The sequence below is a fragment of the Danio rerio genome, chromosome 8 (genome assembly GCF_052040795.2).
Source record: "Danio rerio strain M-AB ecotype USA chromosome 8, GRCz13ab, whole genome shotgun sequence".
Lineage (NCBI taxonomy): Eukaryota > Metazoa > Chordata > Actinopteri > Cypriniformes > Danionidae > Danio > Danio rerio.
The window spans coordinates 33,659,984-33,674,748 of NC_141028.1; the positions used below are offsets into that span (position 1 = coordinate 33,659,984).

Genomic DNA, 14,765 nt, shown 5'->3' on the forward strand with positions numbered 1-14,765 from the left:
TAAATCAGGAAGGAAGATGAGGTGAAAACCATATAAGCTGACATGCTCTTGATTTGTGCTTATAGGTTAAAGTGCAGTAATCCATTGTGGCACTTACAATTGAACAAAATAGCGGTCACTTTTTTCATCATTTTAACCATGAGGGTTGAGTGAAATGGCAAAAAAAATAAAATTAATAAAAAATAAATCACAATGTTTTTTTTTCATGTCAGCCTATATCGATAATTATCACTATAAACAATCAAATCTTTATATCTATCAATTTTTAAGGATTTAAAGGATTTTCAGCATGCCAATCCCTTAGTGCAGCTGATTTAACAAATTTTGAAAAAAGTTTTAGCTCTCTGAAACTATAAATAAATAAATAAAAATATAAATGAATAAATTAATTATTTATGTATTGAAAACCTGTACAGAAAATGCTGAATTAAGGTTGTTCTTTTATTAATTAATTTAAAAATGAAATAAAGAACAACCTTAATTCAGCATTTCCTGTTCAAGTTTTCAATAACCAAAGGCTTAACATAACCCAAAAGTTATTGTATATTTTTGTTTTTGTATATTGTGTTATTATTTTGGATGAACTCTCCTTTTAATAGTATGGAAAGATTAGGGTGAAATATTCTTTAATATATATTTATTTAGGGATGCTAACGATTACTTCCTGAACTATTGAGCGTCCTTACCACTTTATCGATAGACCATATTAATGACTGATTAAGCATGGACTTTTAAAGGTTAAGTTACGATTTGCGCTGTAAGATGCGTCCACAACTTGCATAATCAAGTGTGTGCAGTTTACCTTATGGAGTCACCCACTTGACATTCCATATTGCAGGATGCATAAAACCCTGTTATGTGCGGGTTTTGATTATATCCATGGGGGTTTTAACCAATTTTATCCTGCAAACTCTCATTTTTAAAAACCGTGCATCGCGGCAAGAAATGCTTGTAGCCTCTCTATTCACAAAACAAGTTTATGAGTTCACTCATTCTTCCAACCACGTTTATTCTTCCGAGGTACTCTAAGAATACTTTCTGTGCTGCGTATAGTTTGTAAAGACGGTTGTGGCTTATTCAAACCTCATGATTAGGCCCACACGGAATCTGCGCGCAGAATTCAGCAGATTTTCTGCAGATTTCATCAGATTTTTAGCCCATCATTAATTCTGTTTATTTACTTGAGTAAATGTGTGTAACTCTATATTTATTCAGTTTTTTAATTAATTACAGTAATATTATTGACTGATATGAAAATGTTCATCTGATTTATGTACAACGCAGTTTATATAGTAATATTTTTGTCTTTTACTAGATATTTTATATGAGAGACTTGCTTTGTTTACCAAATAAAGTGCATCTAATTGGATTAGCAATTTAAACATTAAATAAAAGTTAAAAAGGTATAACTTTTTATTTCACATATTAAGGTTTTAGTTATGATACTCCCAAAATAATTCCGCAGATACCCGCAGACTTTTAACAAAATTCTCAGCAGAAATAGCCAAAAACTTCAGCAGATTCTGTCTGGCCCTACTCATGATTAAACAAATTAAACTGAAACCGTGAAAACAGTGTAATTGATTGTTTTGGCGCTAAAGCATATACTATAGCGGACTTGTTTTGAAGCTCTTTACCCGAGATGTTAATCATTCTTCTTTTTAATTTTGTAGATAACCGACCAACAAAAAACATTAAAATTAAAATACAAATTATACAAAACGAAATTTGTTTCAAAAAGATAACCTTTCAAAGAAAAATATATATTTTTGTGCCCATCTTACACAACTATTCGGGTGGATGATGTTTTGCTATGTGGAAAATAAGAATTTAATTTATGATCCACTGTTGTTGTTTCAGAGACGTCTGTCATATTTTTGCTGCATTTTTAATATGTCATTATTTTAAAGATGTCTTGAGCATCTGATTTCACTTCGATGATGATGATGATGATGTTCTTTCATTTTCTCCATCTCACTCATGGCGAGTTAAAGCAAGGGACTGTTTAATAACTTAACTGGCCACAATTTAATTTGCTTGCGTCAAACTTGCAGGAAAATATAAATAGAAAAATAATAAAATACTGTTTTTTTACCATCCCCTCCTGCAGCGTAGTGAAGTCTAGATGGGATACAGCTGAGGATACTCATGTCACTATAGCATAACTTTTGTAACATTGTACAACAAATAATATTGGATGCTTCTAAAATACAATTAATGCATAAATTAATAAATAATATAAATACTTTCTGTTAACTTTCGATTGCAGCTGTATCCCTTTTAGCAACAATCGCAGGAAAGATCCGAGTTGCTGGATTTACATCATATTTATTCATAATTCTTTTCCAAAATACCAGGTAAGCAACTGTTTATCTGTGAGAGGAATAGAGAAAACATTCTAGTAACATAAACTGTGTATCTTATGTGAATAAAGCGCATCCTTCAGTTATATTGATAATTAATTATTATTGCCATCTCAATCCACATCCGCGTGTATTTTACAAACCCTAAATGGCATGTTTTGCTTGTAGCTATGTGTATTTGAACTTCTGAAACTTAAAATAAATGGGGTTTTTTTTGCTTGAAAACATTAAATTGTGATTTATGACAAGCGCTGCGCACCTCAGACTTGCCGTTATTTGAATTTGAGCAGTTCTGATGTGTGATCTGAACATTGTAATCACACTGGTGTGATCATACGCTACAGGGTCCAGCCTAGGCTGATCACACCGGTGAGATCATACACGTGAAAGGGTTAACGTTTCTCTCATTTAATCCCAATAGCATCCAGTCCATATAAATCCAAATAACATTTTTTAAATCCCATCATAACAATCATAAATGCCATTAGTTCACTACTGTAACATACACTGTAAAAATGCTGGGATCCACACAATCAATTTGTTGAGACAACACAATGGAAGTTAACATTTTAGTTTTTATAAATGAACATCAAACAAATAATTTATCCACAAAAATGTGTTGTTTCAGCTCGTTTAAAATAAGTAGTTTAAACAAACGGCAAACATAAATTTTTGACTACTGTATATGTTTCTCAGTCTAGAGCGTTTGCACAGTTAACAAGAGGATATCAGACAGGATTCAACCTTTCCTATTCTGATTGATTTATTCAGAAAGCGATACGCAAGGTTCAAAGGTGACATTCAGTCACCCAGTTGCACAAGTAAGCAAACAGTGTGCTATGGTGAAACAAGCACTGAATCTTGTGTAAACCATTATGGATGTATCTGCATGTGTGCTGAAAAATAAGATGGAAAAGTGCAAGGGCTGCGGTTATGCTAAAGGGGATTTGAACTTGGTTAGACAGAGGTTTAACACTTCATTGGATTGTTCAAACATAGATTAAAGTTGGCTTCAGCCAGCAATGGCTATATGAGAATCTTTTCACTTTGTGGTGGCATTTCGTTTAGAGACCTGATCGGCTCTGCCGTTTCTATTTCACAAGGGCAGTGGAAAAGTCTGGGTCAGCATAGCAAGCTGGAGGGGGGACGGAGCTACATTCTGCCAATGAAGACTCTGCGCATGTGTGTGAGGAGAACTGAGCTTTATGTTACTGATACTAAACAAGAAGCAGAGAAAGAAAGATATCACACTTCTAACACCTGTGGTAAACTAAGGTCAATTGAGTTTGTGCTGAGAGCGCTTGCAAACCTGTTTGTGTAGCAAAGGTCTTTCAATGTCTAGACATTTTTCATTGAGAGCCAAACGCTTGCACATTGCAGTTCTGTAACCTTCATACTCTGCTCTGATATACTGTATGGAGTATGACACTTAAGCTTAAGTTAAACATCTATGAATGTTGTCCTTAGTTATTACACTATTGTACAAAAGATCAGGGCCTGTATGATTTCGTTTTTTTAGGATGCATTAATTTAGTCAATGAATGGGATTTCTACTTAAAAAAGCCTTTTCTTTAAAAGTTTGATTCGTCAAAGAAAGCTGTGAACATTTTAGTGTCCAGCAAAATGTTAAGCAACACAGCTTTAACTAATGCTAGTAAAAAAAAAAAATTGTATATAATCAAATTAAAATGGTAGAATGATTTCTAAAGTTTTGATTCTTTTTGTTTCATATATCAAATTTCTTATCATATATTTGAAGTTTTGTTTCTATCATATATCAAATAATATGATCATTATTAAGCAGTTTAAAAGAAACATTTGAGCATGGGAAGATCAGATATTTCACAATATAAATAGGACTTTTGCAGAAACGTAAAATAAAAAACAAAACACAGTATATAACGTGATAAACTTGACACATAGCCATGGGAATTTTAAAGTAAACCATTCTAAATAACAATCACAACTTTTAAAAAAACTCACACGGGGGATGTCAGTGGGAGTATTTAGAACGTACGTGTAAAAGGGTTAGGGTGAGTTATGATTTACATTAAATATACAGTATGTGTGCTTGCACACATTCATGAATAGACAGGATTTGTCATACAGACCTAGCAAACCACTGACCTAAACACTCCTAAATCTAGCCAAAAGCGTTTTTAAAGGAAAACATGAGAAAAGTGCATTATCATAAAGCACATAGTTTTACCTTGATTTTATATTGCTTTTATCTCTTGTTGAGAGGAAACACAACTGATCTCCACAGTCATCTATAAGAGAACCACAAGGAGCTTTGTGCTAAAACATAGGTTTACATGTGGGATGCAGTGATTGACCGATTTCACAATTAACCATGCATAAATTCATCAAAATTAATCACCTTTCTATTGCAACTATCAACACAGCAATTACATCTCTGCAACTTTAGAAATTCTTGAAAAATTACTAGTTTATTTATTAAAAATTAAACTAATTTCTGCTATTAGAGCAACAGCTTAAAGTCCCAAGTTTATAAGAGACACAGTCGCTAGTTCACATAATGTTTTGTGTTCAAGTTCTCAAAGGAGTACCTGGAGGTGCTGCTTAGTCCTCACACTGATTTTTGCACAGCCAACCAGTCATATTCATAAGCAAATGCCCAACTTTGCAATTTTAAAATACATGTTGCATATACAAGGGTTGGAATTGAAGCGAAAAAACAGGCCAATTATGTGTTGGAGGTTTCATGGCTAAATTTAAGGCCAATTTCGAGACAAATCTTTATTTATTTAACATTTCACCAGTAAGAGCAGAACGTAAATGTTTAATTAGCAGAGTAATAGCACAATTTTGCATAAAATATTGCAATGCAGACCGCATTATGAGATCAAAAGAGGACAAATTGTGAGCGTCTTGCTGTCACAACTGTGACCAAAACAGCAACTCGTACATCCCTTGTAAGGCTGCAACAACGAATCGATTAAATTGATAAAAATCGATTACTAAAAGCATTGGCAACATATTTTTATAATCGATTCGTTGTGTCACGTGACACAGGGACGTTTAATTATTTAAAAAAAACACTTTAGTTTAGCGCGGAGTGAACACGGTCTCTCTTGCGCACTGATGCAGAGTTCAGCACCTCAAAGACAAGAATGAGGAATCGAGCAACAGCCGGGTAAATCACTACAGAACTCTACTTTTGTTCCGTTTTAAAGTGAGGATCGTAAAGTCCCTGGTGCTGATGTTTTACTCGTTATCCAGCTTGACAAGCTGACAAGTTCGCGTTAGCTCATTTACCCAATCGGCAGCTGAAAAATTTAAACTGAGCTTTGGTGTGTTGTCTAGAGCTGAGCCAGAGAAGGACATGTCATATTATCACAATTATGCAGCGTTTTAACCCCCTAATGCTTAATTGATGTTTTAGACATGTTTTACTAGTACTTGTGTGTATTTACAATACATTTAGTTTTTGTAAAACACACAAGGAAGTCTAACAATTCATTCAAACATAATTGTGTTTAATTTATATCAGGTACACGTAGTAAAACTACATATGTAATTATATCGTCTCTAAGTTCACCAGCCAAGTCTTGTATGCATTTGGGGAGTAACTAATAAATTTACGTGCTAAATCCTGTGTGTTCTGCTTTTTTAAAAATAAATCAAACGCGCAGCCACAAGTAAACATGGCGATACCCATCTCGCATAGATCACGATCACTAACATGTTTATGTGAACAGGGCTACGTTCACACCGCGAGGCTTAGTGCTCAAATCAGATTTTTTTCTCAGATCTGATTTTTTGCATGGCTGTCCAATATCAGACTGGAAGTGTAAACAGATCATGGTCCTAAACTGACCCGCATGCACAAAAACACAGAAACGGACAGCACACAATATGTATACTATATGAGGTAAGCACATTGTCAGATCATGCAGACAACTTAGGTGTATTTCATGAACTGTAAAGGGTTGTTCTGCTACTACTAATGTGTATTCTGGCATTTGAGACCTAAAATAAGTCTCTTGTGATTGAAAACACTGATCATTTGTGATTTATGGCAACCGCGGTGCGTGGCGCTCTGACCACCGGTATAATGAACTCATAAAGGGTTAATGAGCAGCCGCAGACTGAACTGTGAAGGTGGAGTTGGTTTATCTCCGTTTGCGGAGTTATTTAATTTTACTTCGTTATAAACAGCAGACACGTGCAGAAGGGGGTTTTGGTGCTCGAGCACCTGCCCTTATTTCAATTGGAGAGAAAGTTCCCCCTCCTTTGCACATGGATCCCCTATCCGCAACACCCACGATGCTCTTCAGCTTAGCGATAAACGCCTGCTTCAATAGTTAACCAGATTAGTTAACAAGCACCAGTTTTGCCTTCAAAATCTTTTTCAACATGAACAACCAACTTTCTGTGATACAGTAATCACCCTGTGGACTGTTATACTATGCTGCTGAGCAGTAGATGAATTATGACGAATTATGACGCATGTCGCTCAAAGATTATGAAAATTATTTCTTATTATTTTTCTTACCCCATTGGCAAATAATATTGCTTGCTTTAAGCAAAAAAAAAAATCACTCAATTTTAAGGTGTTTTTTTTTTTGAAAACAAGACATAATTTCACTTGTTATTTCACGTGTCTAGCATGTATCTAGATTTAAGATTTTTTTTTCGATATTTGAATAGAAAACAAGACTAAATAAAAATACTTTATTATTATTATTATTATTATTATTATTATTATCATAACAGCTCAAGGATGAGCTTTTTTGAATAAGGGATAGGGAATAAATGCTTTCTTGTTGTTTTTATCCAATTCATTAATTAATCAAAAAAAATAATCGTTTGATTAATTTATTATTAAAATAGTTGCAGATCTAATCACTTGTTTCATTTTAATAAGTGATGTATCAAGATGATCCACACAATATCCAGAGCAATGTCACCAAGAAGAATGAACCACATTCAAAAGGAGCAAAAGGAAGCTGTCTGAATGGGATGTCCCGGTACTAATTCGAATTGTAGCAAAAAAATAAAAATAAAACCCCTGCTGCCTAACTCCCTGCATAATTAAATGTGCACCTCAACTCTCTTTTTGTACTTGTATTTTAAATAAGTGATTTCTGTTATGTAGTATATCAGATTTCTAGGTGCGAAGACGTGCAATCAGCTGCTGCTTTCACTTTTGGCTCACAAGTTTAAACTTTGGACTTTTTAAAATGTTTTGTTTTCAGCATGCTAAAACTGAGCAGCACATGCATGTTTTTATTGTGAATGTATTGTAATAGTTCAAATAATTGAGAAGAGATTTGTTTCCTGCTCAAGTTTAAAAGAAATTAAAGTTTATTACTGCTTGCAGCTTATCAGTTTTGCGTTTCAGAAAAGCAAGTGATTAAATGCAGCCTTGTTTTGATCCACAAGGATATATACGTATAGCAAGCTAATATTAATTTCCAGAGATGTTGACCTTGTTTCGTTTTATTTTATTTTCACTGTACTGTATTTTTCAAAAGGCAACAATACTGTTGAAGTCGAAAGTTAGCTAGGGTTTGCACTGACAACTCATACCTGCTTACACTGCAGACACAAATGCCCATACCCGATCATATTAGGGCTGCAGAATACTGTATATCGTTTCAGCATCAATATTGCAATGTGCGCATCTGCAGTGGTCACATCGCAAGATATCCAATGTTAAATCTGGATTATAGTTGATCAGGAGCCACAGAACACATGTGATTTGTAAAAGTGTAACAAGGATTAACTATTAATTATTTATACGATTTATGAAAAATATATATATAATTTTTGTCTTGTTTCAAGTCCAAATATCTAGATTTCAAAGCAAAAAATATAATTAGTTTTGATAAATGATTAATTATTTTGCCCTATTGGCAAATAATATTGCTTAATTTAAGAGAAGATCTTGATTTTAACTTATTCATTCTGTAGGTGAAGAAAATCTATATTTTTACTTGATCTAAAAAGCTTTAGATATTTAGACTAGAATCAAGACAAAGAAAAGTAAGAAAAGCTTTTTTGCATTGTGATTATTCAATTTCTGACTACTGTTACGACTCCTCAGAAAACTGTCAAACAGACCACCTTATGAAACTGTATTTATATCGCAATATTTATCAAAAAAAAAAGAAAGAAAAGAAATACAGCAAAATTAGATTTTTTCCAATATTGTGCAGTCCTAATTCATATAGAATAGATTTCCACAAATGAATGACAACTAAAAACATGTTATTCCTGCTTACACATACCTTTGTGGGGGCCATATCTGATCTGTGCAATCGGATTAAAAAGAAAAACTGAACTTATATTGAGAACTATATGGTTGATTGGGCAATATGGACAAAAACATGATCACAATAACATTTTCATATTAAGTCAATATCGATCTATATCAAGAAATAAGAAAAATACTTTCTCACTTTTTTTGTAAATTTAAGCTTAAAGACAGATTTTTTTCTCTTGGTGGAGAGACTTCTAACTGGCTTCTTGGCACATTTATCATTTTAAAGTTATTGTTTTTTATATAAACATCAAACAGAATTTTATTGTATAACTGTTAATGTTTTATTAAGGGAATTTACATTTAAACTAAATTTTATTCAGTTTTAGCAGGAACAACTAATAATTAAAAGCACTAGACATTTTACTGAATACATAATTATAAATTGTTACATTTTCAACTGAATTAGATTTAAAAGATTGATTTGTTGATCCAATAAAGACTTTGAAGATATATTGTATTAAACAATGAAACTAAGAATTAAGAAAAAAAAATGATTTAAGACAAAAATAAATTGATTTTCAATAAATTTACAGTGTGATAATTGTATTTTGTTCTGTTTTAGCAAGTACCACTAATAAGTATTAGTGCTGGACATTTTACTAAACACAAAGTCATCTGAAACCTACAATCACAACAAAAATCAATCCAAAAACAGCCATTCTGTGCATGTCAATAAGAAGTCGACATGTTTTCCATTTCTCTGTTTAAACATGCATGACATTCTGGATGTTTTCAGCATCTGCCATGTCAATACATGTGAACATGAACATTACTGTTAAATCTGCTCTTGATGATGACAACAAAAGCAATCTGATTGCAAACTTAAAACAGATTTCTTGACAAAAAAAAAACCACATAGTAATTTATTTTGACCATCAAATACTACCTGACTAAAATGTTACTCTTAAATTAATGATAATAATATATATTTTCAACAAAGCTTTATTGTGTCTTTATTGTGTTTATTTAGAATAAATAAATCTAGGTTTTCTTGTAAATTCCTTGTTACATTTTCAGCAGATTCAGATTTAAAAGATTGATTTGTTGATCAAATAAAAAGTGTGAAGTTTAAATTGTATTAAATTATGAAACAGAATTAAGATAAATACATTAAGACAAAAATAAATTGATTCCATGTAGCTTGAAATTTAATCCAATTTGATCCATTCATTTCTCGAATCCTCAGGTTTGAATAATCTCTTGCATGCTGTCACGAACTGAACGGACGACTCAAAAAACAGAAGACTTGAAAGGTGAACTAATCATGGCTCCTTTCAGCTCAGACTATGTGCTTTGTTTAAGATTATATGGGACTTTATGTGAACCACTCAAATCTGAAGAACTGTCAGAAGAGCTGAGACCAGATAAAAAAATAAATGATTATTTTCTCTCTTACAGCATTTTAGTTATGATTTGTTTGTAATGCCATCAATGTTTAGTGTAGTTGTAGATGTGTTTAGAAGCAACTCGTAATTTGTTTTATAATATTTGGCAAATTGAACGAAATAAACAAAATTACTCGAACAAGAGGTTTGTTCATTACAATGAACAAGACTCAAAGGAATTATTAAAATGACCTGAACTTCACATCACTACTTTGAAATGTGTTAGTTAAAATGTTCAGAAAACCCTGAAAAAATTAAGAAAATATATATATTTTATTTGCTATTTTACATGTCACATGGTATGCTTTACATGCTATTAATTAGGGCTGCACGATATTGGGAAAATCTAACTCGCCATATTTTTTTTAATTCTGCGGTAAATATTGCGACATGTATAGAATTTCACTACACAACTTAAATAAATATTTGGAAATAATTTCTAAATTTAGATTGATTGGGATGATTCTGTTAGTGAGTAGATGAGCTTAAAATATACGAAACAATCTACAAGCATAGATAAATTCAATACAAAAAGACATCAATTAACAAACAGTGTTTGATTGTTTTCTGATAAGTCGAACTTTATTTCGCTACACAGTAACTGAATAATCAAATCTAAATAAATCATTTAAGAAATAATTCAATCGTTATAATTTGTCAAAGTTACAAACGGTATTATTTCTAAGGTCTGAACACTTAAAACCCTCACACAGTCACAGGCCTCAAAAAATGCTTGCAAAATGATGAATTATAATCCAGAGTCAACTTTGCATTTGCTCGCACATTGCGATTTGATGCTGAAATGATATATTGTGCAACCCTAATATTAAGGTAACGATTTGCAGACATTTTAAGCGTAATTTCATAAGTGTCCAAATTAGGGATGCTATGATCGGCCGATAACCTCATTTGACAACTCAATCAGTACTCGCTGATCTGGCAGATCACATAAATTGATATCATGAATGGATCTTATGAACTGATCGCAAGTGTTTGTTTATGAGTTTGCAACCTGGGTTATACATCCATAGCGCTACAACACGTGATAACTACGAGTACTTGGATTGTCAGTCATTTTTTAAATAATTTTTTCTGTTTTTTTATCTATTATCTATTCATCTATAAAAAATCTCCAGTCCAAATATTAAAATAACATCTAAACCATATGGTAACCTGCACCTCAATCTCATTCCATGTGCATTCAATTAAGACAAAATGTTCCTGCAAGCCTGCAATTACCATCCACACAGAAAACATTTCATTACACATTAAGCAGAAACAAGTCATTCAGTACTGTTGGATAGCCGCCGTTTTATAATGAATAATGAGCTGAAATCAATAACGAATTTCAGGGTCAATAGCGGCGCAACATTTTTGCAATTAGCAAAGGAGAATCTGCTACCGACTCTCCAGGAAAAAAAACAACATTTTTCTACGTGTCTGTCTGAACAGCTCCTCGGCATTGAGCAAGCTTTTGAGTGGCAAACAGCTGATCAAAAATGTACAGTTTAACTCGAGCTGTTCTGTACATGTCAGGCCTTGAGCTAGAAACCTGTACAACCTGAACACTTTTGAAGCATTGGGTTAAACATGCCAGAAACAGCTTAAAACAAACGAGCTGCTACTACAAACAGCACAGGGAGGCATAGTTGTAATTTCTGGCTAAATCATTTAATAGATTTTACAGTTACAGTGTGCACAAATCATCTTAAGACATCTCTCTTCAGAACAAGCTGCCTGTGTGCTTCATTCACAGACTCATTTCACGCAGAGACTCGTGACCTTTATGGTTAAGCATGTGTGAAAAAATGAGGAATTTTTATTGCAGCTCCTTTACATCTCTTTGTTGAGGATTTTTTAGAATCGCACTTGTGCCGTCATGGCTGCGTGCAAATGCACAATGCAGGGAATATTGGATTCAGGGATTGATTTTAATGTCATTTTGTCGGAAAATGGGATTGAGGTTGTTAGGATAATTTCAAAGATTTCTTGATTTTTTTTTTTTTTCATGAGTATTGAACGCCACTGAAAGTTTTTAGAGCAAGATTGTTCTTTGGCAACCAGATTGATTTGACAATTTAGGTCAACAAGAAACTTGAGCTTGCATGTGTTTTATTATTCTTCATTCTTACAATACAAACCATGTGCAAATTCATAACTTAACGTCAATGCTGAGCATTTTCTCCTGCAGTGTTCCAAATACAAACCTTAAGTCATTCATTTTTTGTCAACACTCCTATTGCTAGCACTTTCTGTTTTGTGCATATAACACACACAAATAAACACCTTTTTTAATCCATTCTCTTTTGTGTTTCCTCTGTTGTGTTTGCTATAAAAATGGCCTTGATCTAACACAGACAATACCTTTTTTATGTTCCACTCTTTTTTTCCCATTAAAAATGCAAATGATTAAACAAATGTATATGAGCAATTCCATATAAACGTCAACCGTGTTGTGAAAAAAATAAGTTTTTACCAAAATAGTGAAACCCTCTCTATGGTTTTTTGTTTTTTTTTTGTTTAGGCATTTAGGCTTGTATTTCACAGTACTATAAAATGCTCAAAAAAAGTCTCTGTCATGTTTTTAAATTATCTTTGATTTAACAAAGTCACACAAGTGGCAATTTCACATCTGTCACATCCATAACGGAGAGATGTCCCATACATAAAAAGCTTTTTCTCTAAAAATGCAAAAAAAATGTAAAGTCAAATAAAATCAATAATTGTGTTTTGATTATCTTTATTATCATTTTTGGGTGAGGTGGTTAACCAGTTTAATTCATAGAATTTTTACAAAGTATGTTGTATACTGTTAACTCGCAGACTTTTTTGGTCACACCCATAAAACATGTTTATTTTCCTCATTTAAAATATAAAATATGTTTACAGATTGATATATTTCTGATCCCATACCTAGGTTAGTTGTTTTGGAAAATATAAACAGATGTTTCAATATAATGTTAACATATACTTTCTATGTGAGTTTATGTTGAGTTTTTACAGCAAATGTCCCATCTGTAATACTGGAATTGCTCAAATTAATAAGTACAAAATGAAAATTAGGTCATTTTAAGATATGAAGAAAATGTTTCCATGAGGAAAATATCAATTTGATTATTACACTTATAGAAATTTGAGTTTTAATGGATGAATTAACTTCAGTAATGTGAAATATTAATATATTAAATGTAGGGGAGCACAGGGCACAAAGTAACATGTAGTAAAATATAACAGAGATTTAAGGTATCTGCTGCTCAGGGTTAACCATGGCATGCTTCCAAGGTTTACACCACAGTGTTGCCAGACGTCTTCCTGTCAATTATTGAAAATGTTTGGCAAAATTTGGATGAGAAACACAGAAGAAACCATTTTTGCAGCATAAAAAGTATTGTTTACTTCACCCAATATTTTTTATTTAAAAAAATCTGTGAAAGTATGTTAGTAAAATAGTATATTGTTGTCATTACTGTCTTCTAGGCTAGAAGATGGAACCATTTTGAAAGATGTAAAAAAAAAAAAAAACATGACAAAGCAGGGTTAGTTGTGACAGGGTGCTACAAATAAGCCCCTGTTTGACACCAATAAAACAAACAAAATAATTTTAACATTTTGAGTTTAATTTTGAGAACTTTGTAAATAAAAATGTTTGAATAGAAAATATTTTTAATATATATTTTATTGCTAATAATGCAAATAAATGCATTGTATAATGATGGATAATAATGCAAATAAATCCAAATGTGTTTATCTAAAAGATAAATAAGCATGCTGCGCAACGTAGAATAAAAACTGAGTTAAGTAGTAAGGTAATATACTTAAATACTTAAAGTAAAATGAATTTGAAATAATTGTGTGAAATCCACTTTTTAAGCATGTGCTGTATGAATACCTCTGTCTGTTACAACTTGCCCCGCAGGTGAGTAAAATAGTAAAATTTCTACTCCTGACACTTTAGGCAATACTGCACAGAAACCATAGGTCCCGCGATCAAACTTTCAGTGCTCATTTTTAGGAGAGGCTCATGTGTTGTTGGTTAAAAAAATAAGATATGAAGAAGCTATTTCCATTAGGAAAATATACATTTTATTATTACACTTTTAGAAATTTGAGTTTTAAGAGACTAATCACCCCAATAATGTGAAATACTAATATATTACATGTAGACTATTGTTTACTAAAATAAAGGTCAAACTACACATGCATTTAAATGTTTACCTTAATTTTCTTGTTATCAAATAGCTCAATACATCTTATTAAACATAAAAAACAAGCACACAGATTTACACCCCAATGTGTTGCAGAGATGTGTCAAACCTGCAGAAACCACCTGCATGACAGAAACCCTGCGCACAAATCCAGCAGCCACACAGATTCATAACAGGAATAAACAGCAAATGTGTCCATTAATTCCCGCTCTGTTTAACTTGCTACCCTGGCCTTGGTTTAACGAGGGTAATAAATATTTTCAAACACTTTTCGCAGCCGATAAGCCATCTGAGGCCCCTTATAAACACACTGGGGACGAGCGTAAACTACATTTCTGCCTTATTTCCACTCACCTAGAACAAAGTTTAGACGGCAGAACAGCACAAAATGAGCACGAACAAGACCACTAATTGTCAAAAGACTTCTAAATTGCACATGAAGGTCGGAAAAAATGCAAGATTTCGCAAACTGTTGACCGCCCTGTGCTCCACGAGAGCTCTGCACACCCCTTTAAACCAA

The 14,765-nt window shown here is 32.7% G+C and overlaps 1 protein-coding gene across 1 annotated transcript in view; it reads right to left on the reverse strand.

Moving 5' to 3' along the window:
- The window catches only part of ghra (growth hormone receptor a), a 77,589-nt gene that overhangs the window by 62,527 nt on the left and 297 nt on the right, over positions 1-14,765 (reverse strand). The window lies entirely within an intron of this gene.